Genomic DNA, 23,443 nt, shown 5'->3' with positions numbered 1-23,443 from the left:
CCAAGGAACTAGTTTGGTGCGCGAGGGTGGGTGCGCGGCGGCGAAACCTCAAACCAAGATCTGGGTGTTTGGGTGTTCCCATGAAGCGAGGTTACCATGAAAATGTGCATCAGGAGGGCAAAAAAACGCCAAAATAGCCACCTGTACTATATAAAACATGACAGAGGGAAATGATGAGTAAGTATGTTGCATCAAACGAGTGAAAAATGGTTTAAATCGGGTGAATAAGGTGATGAAAACATTGGTGGTTGGAGTCTGATTGAACCTCCATTTTCTCGGGACGAAGAGAATCAGCGGATGTCGCTTTGTTGGTTAATGTTTGGTGATGGTGGTTACAGTGATGACAAGAAAATTCCCATTTTTAGAGTGGCACCGTGAAAGTGCATAGCACGCATTTTTTTTCCCCTGTATGGTTGAGGAGTGGCGTCACAGTGGGTGTTTGCCACCAAATCGGTGTCCTCAGTCCTAAATTCATTGATGGACTACGGTCACACAGGGTCATATACTGAATGAAGTTGTACAATGCATTTTCCTCTGAGGGTTCCCTCGTCCGCCCATGACAACGCAGTAAGTACAGTCTTGAGTTTTACGTTGGTGAGAGAGACGCTATACAGTGGCCAGCGTCCGTGGAGGTGACAGCTCCCCACTCGCCATTCACAATTCCCAATTACTACACCTTAGCAAAGTCTCGTATTTGTCTATGTCAATATGGGCGTCAAGACACGTCACAAGTGTATTGTCATTCCTGGAGCATCTTAGTGTTATTTCAGGTTACTTCTGGGGGTCTCCCAGTCTCCCTACCCTTCTGATGTTGATAGATAGATAGATAGATAGATAGATATACACGGCTTTTCCATGTGAAATATTTTGTTAAGAGTAAGCTTGTTCTTTTAAAATTAGTGTGGCTTTGCCTGGTGACTGTCAGGAGGAGGAAGAGGTTGGAGGAGACGTCAGTGTTGAGGGGGGAGTGATTCCTGGCGGCCCGGGGGCTGGTGGAGTGTGTGTTGCGTAATCCAGGGTATTCATTCATTATTTTGGAGGGTCCTCCCTGGGGTGTGGTCTGTTGCGTAATCCGGGGCTTTCATTCATTATTTTGGAGGGTCCGCCCTGAAGTATGTGTGGCGTGTTGCGCTGTATAATACGGGAAGGAGGCATTCATTCATTATTTTGGAGGGTCCTCCCTGCAGTGTGTGTGTTGTGGGTGCATAATCCGGGGCATTTATTTATTATCTTGGTGGACCTTTGTGGCGTGTGATATTGCACCATCCGGGGCATTCATTCATAATTTTCGAGATTACACCCCCTAGAAGTGTGGCGTGGGGGCATAATCTAGGCATCCATTCACAATTTTTGGGTGGAGTTATCGGGTATGTGCGTGGTAATGCGTAATTCGGTACATTTATGCGTTGTTTTGCAGGCCCTGTCTGCTGTGGGGGCATAATTCGGAGGCCTTTATTCAATATTTTGAAGGTTCCATTTGGGAGTGGGGCAGAGGGGGCTTGGGAGCCCGTCTCCTTTTTGTTCCCTATCGTCAATAGTAACTGCGTTAGACCTTAATGAATGTAAGAGAAGTGTCTTACGGTGATCTTAGAGCTAATCTTAGAGCTAATCTTAGAGCTAACATAACTTACTCGATGCTACACTTGACATCTTTAAGGCAGGTATACACAAGATGGTTTTTAGACAACTGTATGTGAATGCTAGGGGGAAAATCAGCTTGCATGAGTCGAAAATATATATTAGGTCAGTGTTTCTGATATTTATCCTTCTATCCTGCCCTCATATCCCAGCCTCTTATCCTGCCCTTCTGTCCTCATATCCCAGCCTCCTGTCCTGCCCTCGCATCGCAGTTATCCAAACTGGTCTTGGATACCTGCGAAACAAACAGTTATCCAAACTTCACATCCCAGTTATCCTATTATAGTCTAGCTTGTTCTCAGATGCAAGCTCCTATACTGTCCTATTATCCCAGCTTCTGACCTCATACTCATATCCCAACTATCCTATCCATATATCCCAGTTTTTATTCAGTTTTTATAACCAAGCTCCTATCCTGCCCCTCATCCCATCTTCCGTCTACATCCCAGCACCTGCACACTTCTCATCCCAGCTCCTTTCCTGTGTTATCCCAGTTACTGCCCTCATATCCCAGCTCCTAGCTTATCCTGATATCCCAGCAACAATCCTGTCCTCATAACCCAGCTCCTATTCTCTCCTCATATCCCAGCTATCCAGTTGCGCCTCGAAGTGACAATACCCCTAAATTCAAATTCAGATGTTTATTCAGGTAAAGTACATACATACAGGGGTGTGATATACATATTGATGAATTTATAGATAGCGCTAGTACATACAATGCCTAAAGCCACTATTACGCAGCCACTATGACTAAGGTGTATTACACCAACAGTAGGAGTCTTCAGAAACAAAACAGCAACGTTTGAAATGCTCTTGTCTGCACACAAACATGAAGATAGTATTGCAGGGACCTAAACGTGGTTGAATGTAGAAAATAGAGAACTTTTTAGCTGAATATTAAATAAACGGATTCAAATTATTTCACACGGATAGACATGCTAGACGAGTAGCCGTGTGTGTGTGTGTGTGTGTGTACTCACCTAATTGTGTTTGCGGGGGTTGAGCTCTGGCTCTGGTCCCGCTTCTCAGCCTCTCAACTGTGTGTGTGTGTGTCACAATTTAAAAAGTAGTGCCAAAGGGGGTTTAAAACTGAGCCACACACACAGAAACTACTATTTTTTTTTTAGAATTAAATTAGAACGTAATAAACTAATAAAAGGACCGATATTTAGACCCCCAACTTCGCCAGAATGGAAGCAATCTTTGGGATGAAATGTCTAGAGCATCTAGGTCAAACTACCCAGGTCTAGGTAATCTACCTAGCATCTGGGTCAAACTACCTAGGTCTAGGTAATCTACCTAGCATCTAGGTCAAACTACCCAGGTCTAGGTAATCTACCTAGCATCTAGGTCAAACTACCTAGGTCTAGGTAATCTACCTAGCATCTAGGTCAAACTTGTGTTATGGGGTCACTTTTAATTTTAGTGACATAAATTGGTTTAATAAAATAGTAAATACCGACGTAGATTTTTTTTAAATAAGTTGACGAGTGTTTCCTTAAAGCAACATATTAAAGAACCAGCGCGGGAAAATAGTATTTTGGAGACCAGACCACACACTAGAAGGTGAAGGGACGACGACGACGTTTCGGTCCGTCTTGGACCATTCACAATCGACTTGAGAATGGTCCAGGACGGACCGAAACGTCGTCGTCCCTTCACCTAGTGTGTGGTCTGGTCAACATACTTTAGCCACGTTAATGTGACTCGTCCTGGACCATTCTCAAGTCGACAATCGCCTTAAGAATGGTCCAGGACACACACCTACACGTCGTCGTCCCTTCACCACCTAGTGTGTGGTCTGGTCAACATACTTTAGCCACGTTAATGTGACTCGTCCTGGACCATTCTCAAGTCGACAATCGCCTTAAGAATGGTCCAGGACACACACCTACACGTCGTCGTCCCTTCACCTTCTAGTGTGTGGTCTGGTCAACATTCTTCAGCCACGTTATTGTGACTCCTCGCCTCCATAGTATTTTGCACCTGGTGTTAATTGGAGTTAACTAACGGGGGGAGACAAATAAATGTCATCGAAATAGGGAACAGTGACCACAAGGAAATAGGGAGTGAGCTAGGAAACAGTGACCACAAGGAAATAGGGAGTGAGCTAGGAAACAGTGACCACAAGGAAATAGGGAGTGAGCTAGGAAACAGTGACCACAAGGAAATAGGGAGTGAGCTAGGGAACAGTGACCACAAGGAAATAGGGAGTGAGCTAGGGAACAGTGACCACAAGGAAATAGGGAGTGAGCTAGGGAACAGTGACCACAAGGAAATAGGGAGTGAGCTAGGGAACAGTGACCACAAGGAAATAGGGAGTGAGCTAGGAAACAGTGACCACAAGGAAATAGGGAGTGAGCTAGGGAACAGTGACCACAAGGAAATAGGGAGTGAGCTAGGAAACAGTGACCACAAGGAAATAGGGAGTGAGCTAGGGAACAGTGACCACAAGGAAATAGGGAGTGAGCTAGGGAACAGTGACCACAAGGAAATAGGGAGTGAGCTAGGGAACAGTGACCACAAGGAAATAGGGAGTGAGCTAGGAAACAGTGACCACAAGGAAATAGGGAGTGAGCTAGGGAACAGTGACCACAAGGAAATAGGGAGTGAGCTAGGGAACAGTGACCACAAGGAAATAGGGAGTGAGCTAGGAAACAGTGACCACAAGGAAATAGGGAGTGAGCTAGGGAACAGTGACCACAAGGAAATAGGGAGTGAGCTAGGGAACAGTGACCACAAGGAAATAGGGAGTGAGCTAGGGAACAGTGACCACAAGGAAATAGGGAGTGAGCTAGGGAACAGTGACCACAAGGAAATAGGGAGTGAGCTAGGGAACAGTGACCACAAGGAAATAGGGAGTGAGCTAGGAAACAGTGACCACAAGGAAATAGGGAGTGAGCTAGGGAACAGTGACCACAAGGAAATAGGGAGTGAGCTAGGGAACAGTGACCACAAGGAAATAGGGAGTGAGCTAGGGAACAGTGACCACAAGGAAATAGGGAGTGAGCTAGGGAACAGTGACCACAAGGAAATAGGGAGTGAGCTAGGGAACAGTGACCACAAGGAAATAGGGAGTGAGCTAGGGAACAGTGACTACAAGGAAATAGGGAGTGAGCTAGGGAACAGTGACCACAAGGAAATAGGGAGTGAGCTAGGGAACAGTGACCACAAGGAAATAGGGAGTGAGCTAGGAAACAGTGACCACAAGGACATCAGATTTAGCATAGCAAGGAATAGATCTGTAAGAGAAAAAGCTGTTAACGTGTCATATTTGCGTTAAGCGGATTTTAGTGGACTAAGACATGTCTTGGGATGGATAGATTGGACAGACCCATTCGTGGGTAGTGGGGCCGGTCTTGGAAGGTGATATCAACCTAGCGATGAGTGACGTGCAACCCGGCCTCCTAATAGTTAGAGTTTAGTTCATTTATTATGCACCCCATACCCATCTTGTGGGCGGTAGTGGAAAGGGTTACAGAGGCACATAATGGGCTCCTCCTAATAGAACGTCACATTTTGATGTATACTCCGCCTAATGCCAAATATCGTCGTACTAGAAATTCTTAGCAAAGCAAACGATGAGTCACAATAACGGGGCTGAAGATATGATGACCAGACCACACACCAGAAGATGAAGAGATGGAAAGGTTTCGGTCCGTCCTGGACCAGTATAAAGTCTTGTGTGAGTTCTAAGAATAGAATGCCATTTTGTTCTTAGTAAAGAACAGAAACGTAGTCTACCTTATAAATTAATAAAATCGAATAATAATGACCTCCAAATAGATAACTATAGGTCTAAGTAACGTTTTATGAGAAAAGCGTTATACAAAAGGTTTAAAAATAGAGAAGTCAACCTAGAACAAGAATTTTGTCACGCTAGTTAGAAATGTTAAAAGCGTAATATGGAAAGCAAAAATCACAATGCAGTTCGTATAGCTGGCAAGGAAAGACAAATAATGGTTTCTTCAGTTATATGTATGACACAAAGATTAGGGACAAGACGGGGCTATTAAGAGCTGTGACGGGTTAGATAACTGATAATAACAAACGAGATGAGTAGTATATTAAATATTTTATGACGGTATTTACACCATAACTTAACATTATGACTTCAGCTGAACGTGTGTATTGGTGGTGAAGATGACAGGCTGACTAGTTTAGTGGTCACCAGGGAGGAAGTTATTAAACATATAGAAAAAGACACGAGTTAAATCTCTAGGGTCAGGTTATCTTCTTGAGGTTATCTTGAGATGATTTCGGGGCTTTTTAGTGTCCCCGCGGCCCAGTCCTCGACCAGGCCTCCACCCCCAGGAAGCAGCCCGTGACAGCTGACTAACACCTAGGTACCTATTTTACTGCTAGGTATCAGGGACATAGGGTGAAAGAAACTGTGCCCATTGTTTCTCGCCGGCGCCTGTTATCGAACCCAGGACCACAGGATCACAAGTCCAGTGTGCTGTCCGCTCGGCCGACCGGCTCCCTGATCCTTCGGTCAGACGAAGTGTTTGCCAGGTTGCTTAAAGAATGCAAAGAAGAGCTTTGTGAGCCCTTGTCCAGCTTATTCAATAAATCATTAGAGTCTGGAAGAGTGCCGGAGTCCTTTAGGGTTGCTAACGTGGTGCCAACTTTTAAGAAAGCCGATAGATCACTTGAGTCGAACTATCTGCCAATTAGCATAACTTCTAATGCGGGAAAATTGCTTGAATCGATAATGGCAAAAGCCATTCATCTACATTTTGAAAAAAATCTTAATAAATGATTCACAATATGGTTTTGTTAAGGGTCGCTCATGTTTGATAAATTTGCTGTCATTCTATTCCAGTGTAATTGAGGCAATTAATAGTGGAAATGGTTTGTGAGGTGTAGTACCTTCACTTCAGCAAAACAAGAGTTTTAAGTTATATATATATATATATATTTATATATATATATATATATATATATATATATATATATATATATATATATATATATATATATATATAAATATATAGTGAGGGTACCACCTCAGGTGCCAATGTGGGGACCCATAGCCTCGGAGAAGAAAATAAAAAGTATTCAGAGGAGACCTTGTGGTTTCTCACTGAACACTAATATTATCTTCTCCTACCACCCCCATTCTTATATATATATATATATATATATATATATATATATATATATATATATATATATATATATATATATATAATATATATATAATATATATATATATATATATATATATATATATATATAATATATATATATATATATATATATATATATATATATACATATATATATATATATATATATATATATTATTAAATATGACCGAAAAAGTAAGATTCATAATTCTAACACGAATTTTCTCAATCTTTCGTACAATTCTTTTCACTGTTGGAGGTAATTCAAACATCAATTCTCCAAAATTCATTTTTATTTCTAGTCTGACGCGACACTTGAGCGCGTTTTGTAAAACTTATTACAATTTCAAAGACTTTACACATACACAACTGAATAGAACTTACATATCTCCGATTTGTTTATATCTACATTTGAGTGAGGTGGTATTTAATAGGGTATTAATTTCATCAACACAAGACAGAACACGAAACAATGGGTATTGAAATGGAAGTGATTGTAGAAAGCCTATTGGTCCATATTTCTTGATGCTTTTGATGCTTCTATATTGGAGCGGAGTCTTGAGGTGGGTAGAATATAGTTGTGCATTAATTGGCTGTTGATTGCTGGTGTTGACTTCTTAATGTGCAGTGCCTCGCAAACGTCAAGCCGTCTGCTATCGCTGTATCTATCGATGATTTCTGTGTTGTTTACTAGGATTTATCTGGCGATAGTTTGGTTGTGGGAAGAGATTATATGTTCCTTAATGGAGCCCTGTTGCTTATGCATCGTTAAACGCCTAGAAAGAGATGTTGTTGTCTTGCCTATATACTGGGTTTTTTGGAGCTTTCAGTCCCCAAGTGGGCATTTGAAGGCATAGACGACGTTGGTCTCTTTTAAAGCTTTCTGCTTTGTGTCTGGAGAGTTTCTCATGAGTAGGCTGGCCGTTTTTCTGGTTTTATAGTAAATCGTCAGTTGTATCCTCTGATTTTTGTCTGTAGGGATAACGTTTCTATTAACAATATCTTTCAGAACCCTTTCCTCCGTTTTATGAGCTGTGGAAAAGAAGTTCCTGTAAAATAGTCTAATAGGGGGTATATGTGTTGTGTTAGTTGTCTCTTCAGAGGTTGCATGGCGTTTCACTTTCCTTCTTATAATGTCTTCGACGAAACCATTGGAGAAGCCGTTGTTGACTAGGACCTGCCTTACCCTACAGAGTTCTTCGTCGACTTGCTTCCATTCTGAGCTGTGGCTGAGAGCACGGTCGACATATGCGTTAACAACACTCCTCTTGTACCTGTCTGGGCAGTCGCTGTTGGCATTTAGGCACATTCCTATGTTCGTTTCCTTAGTGTAGACTGCAGTGTGGAAACCTCCGCTCTTTTCCATGACTGTTACATCTAGAAAGGGCAGCTTCCCATCCTTTTCCATCTCGTAAGTGAAACGCAGCACGGAACTCTGCTCAAATGCCTCCTTCAGCTCCTGCAGATGTCTGACATCAGGTACCTGTGTAAAAATGTCGTCAACATACCTGCAGTATATGGCCGGTTTCAAGTTCATGTCGACTAAGACTTTTTGCTCGATGGTACCCATGTAGAAGTTTGCAAACAGGACACCTAGGGGAGAACCCATGGCGACCCCATCTACTTGCTTATACATGTGCCCATCCGGGCTCAAGAAGGGTGCCTCTTTAGTACAAGCTTGGAGTAGTTTCCTCAGAATATTTTCTGGTATGTCAAGAGGAGTACAGGCTGGATCACGATACACTCTGTCGGCTATCAAGGGTCCTGAAAGATATTGTTAATAGAAACGTTATCCCTACAGACAAAAATCAGAGGATACAACTGACGATTTACTATAAAACCAGAAAAACGGCCAGCCTACTCATGAGAAACTCTCCAGACACAAAGCAGAACGCTTTAAAAGAGACCAACGTCGTCTATGCCTTCAAATGCCCACTTGGGGACTGTAAGCTCCAAAAAAACCAGTATATAGGCAAGACAACAACATCTCTTTCTAGGCGTTTAACGATGCATAAGCAACAGGGCTCCATTAAGGAACATATAATCTCTTCCCACAACCAAACCATCGCCAGATAAATCCTAGTAAACAACACAGAAATCATCGATAGATACAGCGATAGCAGACGGCTTGACGTTTGCGAGGCACTGCACATTAAGAAGTCAACACCAGCAATCAACAGCCAATTAATGCACAACTATATTCTACCCACCTCAAGACTCCGCTCCAATATAGAAGCATCAAGAAATATGGACCAATAGGCTTTCTACAATCACTTCCATTTCAATACCCATTGTTTCGTGTTCTGTCTTGTGTTGATGAAATTAATACCCTATTAAATACCACCTCACTCAAATGTAGATATAAACAAATCGGAGATATATAAGTTCTATTCAGTTGTGTATGTGTAAAGTCTTTGAAAATGTAACAAGTTTTACGAAACGCGCTCAAGTGTCGCGTCAGACTACAAATAAAAATGAATTTTGGAGAATTGATTTTTGAATTACCTCCAACAGTGAAAAGAAATGTACGAAAGATTGAGAAAATTCGTGTTAGAATTATGAATCTTACTTTTTCGGTCATATTTAATAATATATGTCTACAGGAAAGACTGCTACCAATATATATATATATATATATATATATATATATATATATATATATATATATATATATATATATATATATATATATATATATATATATATTATATATATATATATATATATATATGTCGTACCTAGTAGCCAGAACGCACTTCTCAGCCTACTATGCAAGGCCCGATTTGCCTAATAAGCAAAGTTTTCATCAATTAATTGTTTTTCGACAACCTAACCTACCTAACCTAACCTAACCTAACTTTTTCGGTTACCTAACCTAACCTCACCTATAAAGATAGGTTAGGTTAGGTTAGGTAGGGTTGGTTAGGTTCGGTCATATATCTACGTTAATTTTAACTCCAATAACAAAAAATTGACCTCATACATAATGAAATGGGTAGCTTTATCATTTCATAAGAAAAAAATTAGAGCAAATATATTAATTCAGGAAAACTTGGCTTATTAGGCAAATCGGGCCTTGCATAGTAGGCTGAGAAGTGCGTTCTGGCTACTAGGTACGACATATATATATATATATATATATATATATATATATATATATATATATATATATATATATATATATATGATTTTGATTCGCAATTGAGGATTAATATTTGCAAATTTGCCGACGATACGAAAATCTGGCGGGAAAAACTCAAAAGACTCAAAATCATTTCAAGACGACAAGCTAGACAAGGTCTTGAAATGATCAAAAGATTGACAGATGGAGTTTAATGATAACAGATGTTAGATTCTGGGGTCAGGTGCTGAAAATAATTATATTAAGAGTTACTGGCTATCAGCTGGATGTGTTGAAATTGCGAAGTTTGTCTGTGAAAAATAAAATAAATTATATCCATAAAATCAATGCATAAATGTTCGAAATAAAGAAAATATGACATTTATTTCTAGAAGCTTCAGTAATTAATCACCTAAGTGATTAATTCTTCAGCTTCTTCAGCTTCAGGTCTTCAGCTATATCTTGCTCTTGTTAGACCACATTTAGCTTATGCAGATCCGTTTTGGTCACCATACTGCAGACTGAAGGAAGGAATTATCAAGGGAAAGCGCCAAGCCATTACGACTATATAGCACTGGGAAGGGGGTCAGGATAAGGATTTGGGATGGGACGGGGGGGGAAAGGAATGGTGCCACAACCACTTGGACGGTCGGGGATTGAACGCCGACCTGCATGAAGCGAGACCGTCGCTCTACCGTCCAGCCCAAGTGGTTGGGTACAACCACTTGGTATGAATATGTTACTACAGACTGAACATATATATTCGTTGTTGTTGTTTCAGAGTTAGCTACTCAGTACAAAGTGTCCATGTAGCACGGGCTATGGTGAGCCCGTAAACATATATATTCACTGGAAAAAGCTTAAATAACATTCTCTAGAAAGGCTCAGTGTTAAGGGTGACATGATTCAAGTGTGCAAGTGGATGAATGGGCATAACACGGGAGTTTTAATAAGGTATTATATCAACGTAAGACAGAACAGAAAAGAATGTATATAACTTGGGTAAGTTCAGATTCAGGAAAGACCTGGGTAAATACCGGTATGCAAACCGGATTGTTGAAGTGTGGAACAAATTCCCGGTAACATGATAGATGTGAGATCCATTGATTGTTTCAAGCGAAGGTTAGTGTTTTGGGTGGATACAAGTAGGATCCGACACGTGGCTTGTTAATAGACCTTCTACAGTTTCTTTGATTTTTAAGTTTTTGTGTTCTTTTTATCCCATCTTCAATCCAGTCCTCATATCCCAGCTCCTGTTCAGTCCTATTATTCCAACTCCTGTCTTGTCCCCCATATTGCTGCTCCTATCCTGTCCTCATAGTCCAATGTCTATCCTGTCTTATACCGCAACTCCTATCCTGTTTTTATATCCCAGTTCCTGTGCATATTTTTCAGTTTTTTTTTCACGGGTTGGACATATATATGAGTGGGATTGGGTGGTTATATATAGGAGCTGCCTCGTATAGGGCAATAGGCCTTCTGCAGTTACCTTTGTTCTTATGTTTCCTGTTAGCGGGTGTTGCACATGCTGCCATGGCGGTATGTTTAACTCACAGGATGAGTGACTGCCCAATACTGTCACTATGGCGGTATGTTTAACTCACAGGATGAGTGACTGCCCAATACTGTCACTATGGCGGTATGTTTAACTCACAGGATGAGTGACTGCCCGATACTGTCACTATGGCGGCTTATTCACTCACACGATGATAACATGAGCGACACTGTCCAATAAACTTCTCTCGGATCAAAATTAACATTTTGAACAGAAGAATAAACATAGGAATAAAGGAAACTGCAGAAGGCCTATTGCCCCATACGAGGCAGCTCCTGTATATAACCACCCAATCGCACTCATATACATGTCCAACCCACGCTTGAAACAATCGAGGGACCTCACCTCCACCACGTTACGCGGTAATTGGTTCAACAGATCAACAACCCTGTTACCGAACCAGTCTTTCCCAGGTCTTTCTTAAATCTGAACTTACTCAATTTATATCCATTGTTTCGTGTTCTGTCTTGTGTTAATACTTTTAATACCCTATTAATATCCCCTTTGTTATGTCCATCCATCCACTTGTAAACCTCTTATCATGTCACACATAATTCTTCGCCTTTCCAGCGAATGTAATTTAAGCTTAGTCAATCTTTCTTCAAGTTTATATTTTGCAGGATTACCTTTGTCATCCTTCGCTGGACGCGTTCTAGTGAATTTATATCCATTCTATAGTTCGGCGACCAAAACTGAACTGCATAATCTAAATGGGGCCTAACCAGAGCAAGATATAGCTGAAGAACAACACCAGGTGTCTTGTTACTAACGCTTCGAATAATAAATCCCAGTGCCCCATTTGCCTTATTACGAACATTTATGCATTGATTTTTTGGTTTTAAATTCTTACTAATCATAACTCCAAGATCCCTTTCGCAATTTCAACACCATCTTGCTCGTATCTAGTAACTCTATATTCCTTATCTAGCCTCAAAGCCTTATATTTGTCAGCATTAAACTACATCTACCAATCTTTTCACCATTTGAAAACCCTATTTAGATCGTCTTGCAGTAATAGTAAGTCTTTTTCCGTGTTTATCTCACTCCCGATTTTTGTATCATCGGCAAATTTGCAAATGTTGCTGCTCAAACTTGAATCTAAATCATTTATATATATTATAAATAACAGAGGTCCCAGGACAGAGCCTTGAGGCACTCCACTTACAACATTTTCCCACTCTGACTTAACCCCGTTTATATTAACTCTGTTTCCTTTGGTATAGCCATGCCCTAATCCAACTAAATATAGCACCCTCAATACCATGAGCCTCTATCTTTTTAATCAGTCTTTCATGTGGCACTGTATCAAAAGCTTTGCTAAAGTCAAGGTGCACAACATCACAAACCTTACCACTGTCAACTGCCTCAACTATGCAAAAGTAAAATGATTACAAATTTGTTAAACATGAACGGGTTAAACCATGTTGTGAATCATTTATTAATTTATGTTTTTCAAAATTACGAATGGTATTTGCAATTATCGATTCAAATAACTTTCCCACAATAGACGTTAGGCTATATGGCCGATTGTTTGACGCAAGTGATCTATCTCCTTTCTTAAATATTGGTACCAAATTAGCTACCTTCGACGACTCTGGCACTCTGCCTGACTAATGATTTATTAAATATGGTAGACAGTGGCTCGCAAAATTCCTCTTTGCATTCAAGCACCCTGGCAAACACTTCTTCCGGCCCTGGGGATTTATTTGGTTTGAGTTTCCTTATTCGTTTAATAACATCCTCCCTGGTAACTGCTAAACTAGTCAACCTGTCCTCGTCCTCACCCACATAGACTTGTTTGGCTGAAGGCATATTGTTAAGTTCCTCTTTAGTAAATACATATATAAAATATCTATTAAAAATATTACTCATCTTTTCGGTTATATTTTCTTTTTGCTCTCCTTATCTCTTTGTTAACATTTCTAACCAGTTGTACGAATTCCTGTTCTAAACTGACTTCCCCATTCTTAATCCTTTTGTACCAAGCTCTCTGTTTACCTATAAGGTTCTTCAGATCCTTTGTTATCCATTTTAGGTCATTAGTATTCGAACTATTCAATTTGTATGGTATACTACGTTCCTGGGCTTTGCTTAGAATATTTTTAAATAAGTTATATTTTGAATCCACATCGAAATCCCTTTCTACATCACCTATCGCTGGGTTCACGTCTCGCTCCAAGACCGGCCCATCCCCCAGGCCCAAGACTTTCCAATCTATTTGACCCAAAACATTTCTTACGCTATTAAAATCACCTTTTCGAAAATCTGGCACTTTAACAGAATGCTCCCCTACAGTTCTATTCCATTCTATACCAAATCTGATTTTTTTGTGATCACTGTTCCCTAGCTCACTCCCTATTTCGATGTCCTTAATTTGTGTTTCCCTGTTAGTTAACACTAAATCTAAAATATTATTTTCCCGCGTTGGTTCCTTAACGTGTTGCTTAAGAAAGCAATCGTCAATTATTTCTAGAAAATCTTCTGCTTCATTATTCCCAGTTCTGTTTCCCTTTTAACACACACACAAAAAATCACTCCCCCTTTCTAACCATTACCCTAAATGGGACGGAGACCACAGCACACCCATTACAAATAGTTTTGTGGTTGTTGGGGGAGTGGGGGAGGGAGGGGGGAGGGATAACCCAGATCTGTGAATGGTGGAGTGGGCTGGCCTTGGTGTCAGGTTGGAGGGGGGAGGGGTTCCCAACCGGTACACCCAATACTAGCACTATTGGGTCTTTGTTGTACTGTATTGTTAGATGTTTGGGTCTTACTAGGAGTTAGAAGCTATACTCACAGGAGCATATATCATTCGTATTAGCATTTTCGCTGCAATCGATTTGTGTGTTGATATTATTATTATTATTAACTCGTATTTAAAAGACGAAAATCCAGTCGAGTTACTAAAGAAGCAATTAACGCTTGTTCTTCGTGGTTTAATTGTCAGCAGCGCTGAGAAAATTAAAAGCAAACTTTGGTTTAAGAGTGTAAGAATATAGGAACTTGGCCCACACGAGGCTCCTGTTATAGCCACCCATTGATAAGACTCCTATTATAGCCACCCATTGATAAGACTCCTGTTATAGCCACCCATTGATAAGACTCCTATTATAGCCACCCATTGATAAGACTCCTATTATAGCCACCCATTGATAAGACTCCTATTATAGCCACCCATTGATAAGACTCCTATTATAGCCACCCATTGATAAGACTCCTATTATAGCCACCCATTGATAAGACTCCTATTATAGCCACCCTTTGATAAGACTCATATTATAGCCACACATTGATAAGACTCCTGTTATAGCCACCCATTGATAAGACTCCTATTATAGCCACCCATTGATATGACTCCTATTATAGCCACCCATTGATAAGACTCCTATTATAGCCACCCTTTGATAAGACTCCTGTTATAGCCACCCATTGATAAGACTCCTGTTATAGCCACCCATTGATAAGACTTCTATTATAGCCACCCATTGATATGACTCCTATTATAGCCACCCATTGATAAGACTCCTATTATAGCCACCCTTTGATAAGACTCCTATTATAGCCACCCTTTGATAAGACTCCTATTATAGCCACCCATTGATAAGACTCCTGTTATAGCCACCCATTGATAAGACTCCTGTTATAGCCACCCATTGATAAGACTCCTGTTATAGCCACCCATTGATAAGACTCCTGTTATAGCCACCCATTGATAAGACTCCTGTTATAGCCACCCATTGATAAGACTCCTGTTATAGTCACCCATTGATAAGACTCCTGTTATAGCCACCCATTCATAAGACTCCTATTACCGTAGGCCAATAAGGTAGTACACAGATTCAAAGTTTTGTTTAATACAAATATACTAAATTTTCGAGCCTTTAAACTATATAAATATATATATATATATATATATATATATATATATATATATATATATATATATATATATATATATAATATATATATATATATATATATATATATATATATATATATATATATATATATATATATATATATATATATATATATTATTAAATATGACCGAAAAAGTAAGATTAATAATTCTAACACGAATTTTCTCAATCTTTCGTACATTACGCTTCACTGTTGGAGGTAAATCAAAAATCACTTCTCCAAAATTCATTTTTATTTCTAGTCTGACGCGACACGGGCGCGTTTCGTAAAACTTATTACATTTTCAAAGACTTCACAAATACACAACTGATTAGAACTTGCGTTTCCCTGATTTTATATCTACATTTGAGTGAGGTGGGAAGGGTGATGTGGCATTACATTTGAGTGAGGTGGGAAGGGTGATGTGGCATTAACACAAGACAGAACACTAGGGGATATTAATAGGGTATTAAAAGTATCAACACAAGACAGAACTGAAACAATGGGTATTGAATAGAAGTGTTTGTAGAAAGCCTATTGGTCCATATTTCTTGATGCTTCTATATTGGAGCGGAGTCTTGAGGTGGGTAGAATATAGTTGTGCAATAATTGGCTGTTGATTGCTGGTGTTGACTTCTTGATGTGTAGTGCCTCGCAAACGTCAAGCCGCCTGCTATCGCTGTATCTATCGATGATTTCTGTGTTGTTTACTAGGATTTCTCTGGCGATGGTTTGGTTATGGGAAGAGATTATATGTTCCTTAATGGAGCCCTGTTGTTTATGCATCGTTAAACGCCTAGAAAGAGATGTTGTTGTCTTGCCTATATACTGGGTTTTTTGGAGCTTACAGTCCCCAAGTGGGCATTTGAAGGCATAGACGACGTTAGTCTCTTTTAAAGCGTTCTGTTTTGTGTCTGGAGAGTTTCTCATGAGTAGGCTGGCCGTTTTTCTGGTTTTATAGTAAATCGTCAGTTGTATCCTCTGATTTTTGTCTGTAGGGATAACGTTTCTATTAACAATATCTTTCAGGACCCTTTCCTCTGTTTTATGAGCTGTGGAAAAGAAGTTCCTGTAAAATAGTCTAATAGGGGGTATAGGTGTTGTGTTAGTTGTCTCTTCGGAGGTTGCATGGCTTTTCACTTTCCTTCTTATGATGTCTTCGATGAAACCATTGGAGAAGCCGTTATTGACAAGGACCTGCCTTACCCTACAGAGTTCTTCGTCGACTTGCTTCCATTCTGAGCTGTGGCTGAGAGCACGGTCGACGTATGCGTTAACAACACTCCTCTTGTACCTGTCAGGGCAGTCGCTGTTGGCATTTAGGCACATTCCTATGTTTGTTTCCTTTGTGTAGACTGCAGTGTGGAAACCTCCGCCCTTTTCCATGACTGTTACATCTAGAAAAGGCAGCTTCCCATCCTTTTCCGTCTCGTAAGTGAAACGCAGCACGGAACTCTGCTCAAATGCCTCCTTCAGCTCCTGCAGATGTCTGACATCAGGTACCTGTGTAAAAATGTCGTCAACATACCTGCAGTATATGGCCGGTTTCAAGTTCATGTCGACTAAGACTTTTTGCTCGATGGTACCCATGTAGAAGTTTGCAAACAGGACACCTAGGGGAGAACCCATGGCGACCCCATCTACTTGCTTATACATGTGTCCATCCGGGCTCAAGAAGGGTGCCTCTTTAGTACAAGCTTGGAGTAGTTTCCTCAGAATACTTTCTGGCATGTCAAGAGGAGTACAGGCTGGATCACGATACACTCCGTCGGCTATCATTCCGATTGTCTCGTCCACAGGTACGTTGGTAAACAGCGATTCTACGTCCAACGAGGCTCTTATCCCTGTGGCCCGTGCGCCCCGCAGTAAGTCCACAAATTCCTTTGGAGACTTCAGGCTGAAGGCGCAAGGAACATAAGGAGTCAGCAGGCCGTTGAGTCGCTTCGCCAGTCTGTACGTGGGTGTGGGTATCTGGCTAATGATTGGCCGAAGTGGGTTTCCAGGCTTGTGCGTCTTGACATTTCCATACGCATATCCAGGTTTATATTCCCCAATGATCTTTGGCAGGTGGAGTCCGGATTTCTTGGCGTTCACAGTTTCGATCAGTTTGTTGACCTTTTCTTTTAATTCGGCTGTAGTGTCCTTCGTTACCCTTTGGAACTTAGTTTGGTCAGAGAGTATGATGTTCATTTTCGGCAGATATTCGTCTTTTTTAAGAATGACATATATTGGCGACTTGTCACCTCTCCTGACAACTATCTCCTTGTTCTCACGAAGGCTTTTAGCTGCCGCTTTAAGCTCGGGGGACAGTATGGTGCTTCTGTAGTTGCCTCGATTCTTTCCTCCTTCTGCAATAAGTTCTGCTTGTAAGGTATCTTTGGTAGTGACCTTCTTTTGTGTCTCGAGGTCGAATATGTCGTCCAACAGAATTTCCAACTCTACTTTCCGGGCCATTTCACTCGGTCTGGACATAACATGACAGTTTATGCCCAGATTTAGGAGAGTGACTTGGTCCTCAGTGAGGTTAATTCCTGCAAGGTTCAGGAAGCCATCTCTTGGTCGTGGAATTGCCATAGGTCCTCCATATAATGTTGTTAGTTTCTTGATAATCCTTGTTTCAGTGCTGAGGTGATGTTGGTCTGTGAGGATGTCGAGGTGTTGTTCAATGCGGGTACGGATACTATGGTCGATGTTGCTATTTCTCCACTCGTTTGTAGCATGAAGTAGTTGCATTTTGTTGTCTTTGATTTCATTCTCTGCCTTGTATATCTGATCACGAATCAGATCCTGGCGATATTTTATCGTGAAGGCTTGATTCCTTGCTGCTGGGTCGTGCACTTTAACATTAGTATATTTTGGTAGCAGTCTTTCCTGTAGACATATATTATTAAATATGACCGAAAAAGTAAGATTAATAATTCTAACACGAATTTTCTCAATCTTTCGTACATTACGCTTCACTGTTGGAGGTAAATCAAAAATCACTTCTCCAAAATTCATTTTTATTCAGGATTATTCATTTTTATTCAGGATCTGATTCGTGATCAGATATACAAGGCAGAGAATGAAATCAAAGACAACAAAACGCAACTACTTCATGCTACAAACGAGTGGAGAAATAGCAACATCGACCATAGTATCCGTACCCGCATTGAACAACACCTCGACATCCTCACAGACCAACATCACCTCAGCACTGAAACAAGGATTATCAAGAAACTAACAACATTATATGGAGGACCTATGGCAATTCCACGACCAAGAGATGGCTTCCTGAACCTTGCAGGAATTAACCTCACTGAGGACCAAGTCACTCTCCTAAATCTGGGCATAAACTGTCATGTTATGTCCAGACCGAGTGAAATGGCCCGGAAAGTAGAGTTGGAAATTCTGTTGGACGACATATTCGACCTCGAGACACAAAAGAAGGTCACTACCAAAGATACCTTACAAGCAGAACTTATTGCAGAAGGAGGAAAGAATCGAGGCAACTACAGAAGCACCATACTGTCCCCCGAGCTTAAAGCGGCAGCTAAAAGCCTTCGTGAGAACAAGGAGATAGTTGTCAGGAGAGGTGACAAGTCGCCAATATATGTCATTCTTAAAAAAGACGAATATCTGGCGAAAATGAACATCATACTCTCTGACCAAACTAAGTTCCAAAGGGTAACGAAGGACACTACAGCCGAATTAAAAGCAAAGGTCAACAAACTGATCGAAACTGTGAACGCCAAGAAATCCGGACTCCACCTGCCAAAGATCATTGGGGAATATAAACCTGGATATGCGTATGGAAATGTCAAGACGCACAAGCCTGGAAACCCACTTCGGCCAATCATTAGCCAGATACCCACACCCACGTACAGACTGGCGAAGCGACTCAACGGCCTGCTGACTCCTTATGTTCCTTGCGCCTTCAGCCTGAAGTCTCCAAAGGAATTTGTGGACTTACTGCGGGGCGCACGGGCCACAGGGATAAGAGCCTCGTTGGACGTAGAATCGCTGTTTACCAACGTACCTGTGGACGAGACAATCGGAATGATAGCCGACAGAGTGTATCGTGATCCAGCCTGTACTCCTCTTGACATGCCAGAAAGTATTCTGAGGAAACTACTCCAAGCTTGTACTAAAGAGGCACCCTTCTTGAGCCCGGATGGACACATGTATAAGCAAGTAGATGGGGTCGCCATGGGTTCTCCCCTAGGTGTCCTGTTTGCAAACTTCTACATGGGTACCATCGAGCAAAAAGTCTTAGTCGACATGAACTTGAAACCGGCCATATACTGCAGGTATGTTGACGACATTTTTACACAGGTACCTGATGTCAGACATCTGCAGGAGCTGAAGGAGGCATTTGAGCAGAGTTCCGTGCTGCGTTTCACTTACGAGACGGAAAAGGATGGGAAGCTGCCTTTTCTAGATGTAACAGTCATGGAAAAGGGCAGAGGTTTCCACACTGCAGTCTACACAAAGGAAACAAACATAGGAATGTGCCTAAATGCCAACAGCGACTGCCCTGACAGGTACAAGAGGAGTGTTGTTAACGCATACGTCGACCGTGCTCTCAGCCACAGCTCAGAATGGAAGCAAGTCGACGAAGAACTCTGTAGGGTAAGGCAGGTCCTTGTCAATAACGGCTTCTCCAATGGTTTCATCGAAGACATCATAAGAAGGAAAGTGAAAAGCCATGCAACCTCCGAAGAGACAACTAACACAACACCTATACCCCCTATTAGACTATTTTACAGGAACTTCTTTTCCACAGCTCATAAAACAGAGGAAAGGGTCCTGAAAGATATTGTTAATAGAAACGTTATCCCTACAGACAAAAATCAGATACAACTGACGATTTACTATAAAACCAGAAAAACGGCCAGCCTACTCATGAGAAACTCTCCAGACACAAAACAGAACGCTTTAAAAGAGACTAACGTCGTCTATGCCTTCAAATGCCCACTTGGGGACTGTAAGCTCCAAAAAACCCAGTATATAGGCAAGACAACAACATCTCTTTCTAGGCGTTTAACGATGCATAAACAACAGGGCTCCATTAAGGAACATATAATCTCTTCCCATAACCAAACCATCGCCAGAGAAATCCTAGTAAACAACACAGAAATCATCGATAGATACAGCGATAGCAGGCGGCTTGACGTTTGCGAGGCACTACACATCAAGAAGTCAACACCAGCAATCAACAGCCAATTATTGCACAACTATATTCTACCCACCTCAAGACTCCGCTCCAATATAGAAGCATCAAGAAATATGGACCAATAGGCTTTCTACAAACACTTCTATTCAATACCCATTGTTTCTGTTCTGTCTTGTGTTGATACTTTTAATACCCTATTAATATCCCCTAGTGTTCTGTCTTGTGTTAATGCCACATCACCCTTCCCACCTCACTCAAATGTAATGCCACATCACCCTTCCCACCTCACTCAAATGTAGATATAAAATCAGGGAAACGCAAGTTCTAATCAGTTGTGTATTTGTGAAGTCTTTGAAAATGTAATAAGTTTTACGAAACGCGCCCGTGTCGCGTCAGACTAGAAATAAAAATGAATTTTGGAGAAGTGATTTTTGATTTACCTCCAACAGTGAAGCGTAATGTACGAAAGATTGAGAAAATTCGTGTTAGAATTATTAATCTTACTTTTTCGGTCATATTTAATAATATATGTCTACAGGAAAGACTGCTACCAAAATATACTAATGTTAAAGTGCACGACCCAGCAGCAAGGAATCAAGCCTTCACGATAAAATATCGCCAGGATCTGATTCGTGATCAGATATACAAGGCAGAGAATGAAATCAAAGACAACAAAATGCAACTACTTCATGCTACAAACGAGTGGAGAAATAGCAACATCGACCATAGTATCCGTACCCGCATTGAACAACACCTCGACATCCTCACAGACCAACATCACCTCAGCACTGAAACAAGGATTATCAAGAAACTAACAACATTATATGGAGGACCTATGGCAATTCCACGACCAAGAGATGGCTTCCTGAACCTTGCAGGAATTAACCTCACTGAGGACCAAGTCACTCTCCTAAATCTGGGCATAAACTGTCATGTTATGTCCAGACCGAGTGAAATGGCCCGGAAAGTAGAGTTGGAAATTCTGTTGGACGACATATTCGACCTCGAGACACAAAAGAAGGTCACTACCAAAGATACCTTACAAGCAGAACTTATTGCAGAAGGAGGAAAGAATCGAGGCAACTACAGAAGCACCATACTGTCCCCCGAGCTTAAAGCGGCAGCTAAAAGCCTTCGTGAGAACAAGGAGATAGTTGTCAGGAGAGGTGACAAGTCGCCAATATATGTCATTCTTAAAAAAGACGAATATCTGCCGAAAATGAACATCATACTCTCTGACCAAACTAAGTTCCAAAGGGTAACGAAGGACACTACAGCCGAATTAAAAGCAAAGGTCAACAAACTGATCGAAACTGTGAACGCCAAGAAATCCGGACTCCACCTGCCAAAGATCATTGGGGAATATAAACCTGGATATGCGTATGGAAATGTCAAAACGCACAAGCCTGGAAACCCACTTCGGCCAATCATTAGCCAGATACCCACACCCACGTACAGACTGGCGAAGCGACTCAACGGCCTGCTGACTCCTTATGTTCCTTGCGCCTTCAGCCTGAAGTCTCCAAAGGAATTTGTGGACTTACTGCGGGGCGCACGGGCCACAGGGATAAGAGCCTCGTTGGACGTAGAATCGCTGTTTACCAACGTACCTGTAGACGAGACAATCGGAATGATAGCCGACAGAGTGTATCGTGATCCAGCCTGTACTCCTCTTGACATGCCAGAAAGTATTCTGAGGAAACTACTCCAAGCTTGTACTAAAGAGGCACCCTTCTTGAGCCCGGATGGACACATGTATAAGCAAGTAGATGGGGTCGCCATGGGTTCTCCCCTAGGTGTCCTGTTTGCAAACTTCTACATGGGTACCATCGAGCAAAAAGTCTTAGTCGACATGAACTTGAAACCGGCCATATACTGCAGGTATGTTGACGACATTTTTACACAGGTACCTGATGTCAGACATCTGCAGGAGCTGAAGGAGGCATTTGAGCAGAGTTCCGTGCTGCGTTTCACTTACGAGACGGAAAAGGATGGGAAGCTGCCTTTTCTAGATGTAACAGTCATGGAAAAGGGCGGAGGTTTCCACACTGCAGTCTACACAAAGGAAACAAACATAGGAATGTGCCTAAATGCCAACAGCGACTGCCCTGACAGGTACAAGAGGAGTGTTGTTAACGCATACGTCGACCGTGCTCTCAGCCACAGCTCAGAATGGAAGCAAGTCGACGAAGAACTCTGTAGGGTAAGGCAGGTCCTTGTCAATAACGGCTTCTCCAATGGTTTCATCGAAGACATCATAAGAAGGAAAGTGAAAAGCCATGCAACCTCCGAAGAGACAACTAACACAACACCTATACCCCCTATTAGACTATTTTACAGGAACTTCTTTTCCACAGCTCATAAAACAGAGGAAAGGGTCCTGAAAGATATTGTTAATAGAAACGTTATCCCTACAGACAAAAATCAGAGGATACAACTGACGATTTACTATAAAACCAGAAAAACGGCCAGCCTACTCATGAGAAACTCTCCAGACACAAAACAGAACGCTTTAAAAGAGACTAACGTCGTCTATGCCTTCAAATGCCCACTTGGGGACTGTAAGCTCCAAAAAACCCAGTATATAGGCAAGACAACAACATCTCTTTCTAGGCGTTTAACGATGCATAAACAACAGGGCTCCATTAAGGAACATATAATCTCTTCCCATAACCAAACCATCGCCAGAGAAATCCTAGTAAACAACACAGAAATCATCGATAGATACAGCGATAGCAGGCGGCTTGACGTTTGCGAGGCACTACACATCAAGAAGTCAACACCAGCAATCAACAGCCAATTATTGCACAACTATATTCTACCCACCTCAAGACTCCGCTCCAATATAGAAGCATCAAGAAATATGGACCAATAGGCTTTCTACAAACACTTCTATTCAATACCCATTGTTTCTGTTCTGTCTTGTGTTGATACTTTTAATA

The 23,443-nt window shown here is 41.3% G+C and overlaps 1 protein-coding gene across 4 annotated transcripts in view; it reads left to right on the top strand.

Annotated features, from left to right (window-relative positions):
- Nucleotides 1–50: 50 nt before the first annotated feature.
- The window catches only part of LOC123757984 (Sprouty-related protein with EVH-1 domain), a 102,946-nt gene continuing 79,553 nt past the window's right edge, over nt 51–23,443 (top strand). For 2 of the 4 annotated variants that reach the window (XM_069338874.1, XM_069338872.1), the window contains exon 1: nt 51–380. The gene's annotated coding sequence lies outside the window, so the exon portion shown is untranslated. Of the gene's footprint in view, nt 784–23,443 lie in introns of all 4 variants that reach the window. The other 2 variants (XM_069338873.1, XM_069338871.1) reach the window with 2 other exon arrangements.

Source organism: Procambarus clarkii, chromosome 40, assembly GCF_040958095.1.
Source record: "Procambarus clarkii isolate CNS0578487 chromosome 40, FALCON_Pclarkii_2.0, whole genome shotgun sequence".
NCBI classification, from domain to species: Eukaryota; Metazoa; Arthropoda; class Malacostraca; order Decapoda; family Cambaridae; genus Procambarus; species Procambarus clarkii.
This window is presented reverse-complemented; position numbering and strand designations above follow the sequence as displayed.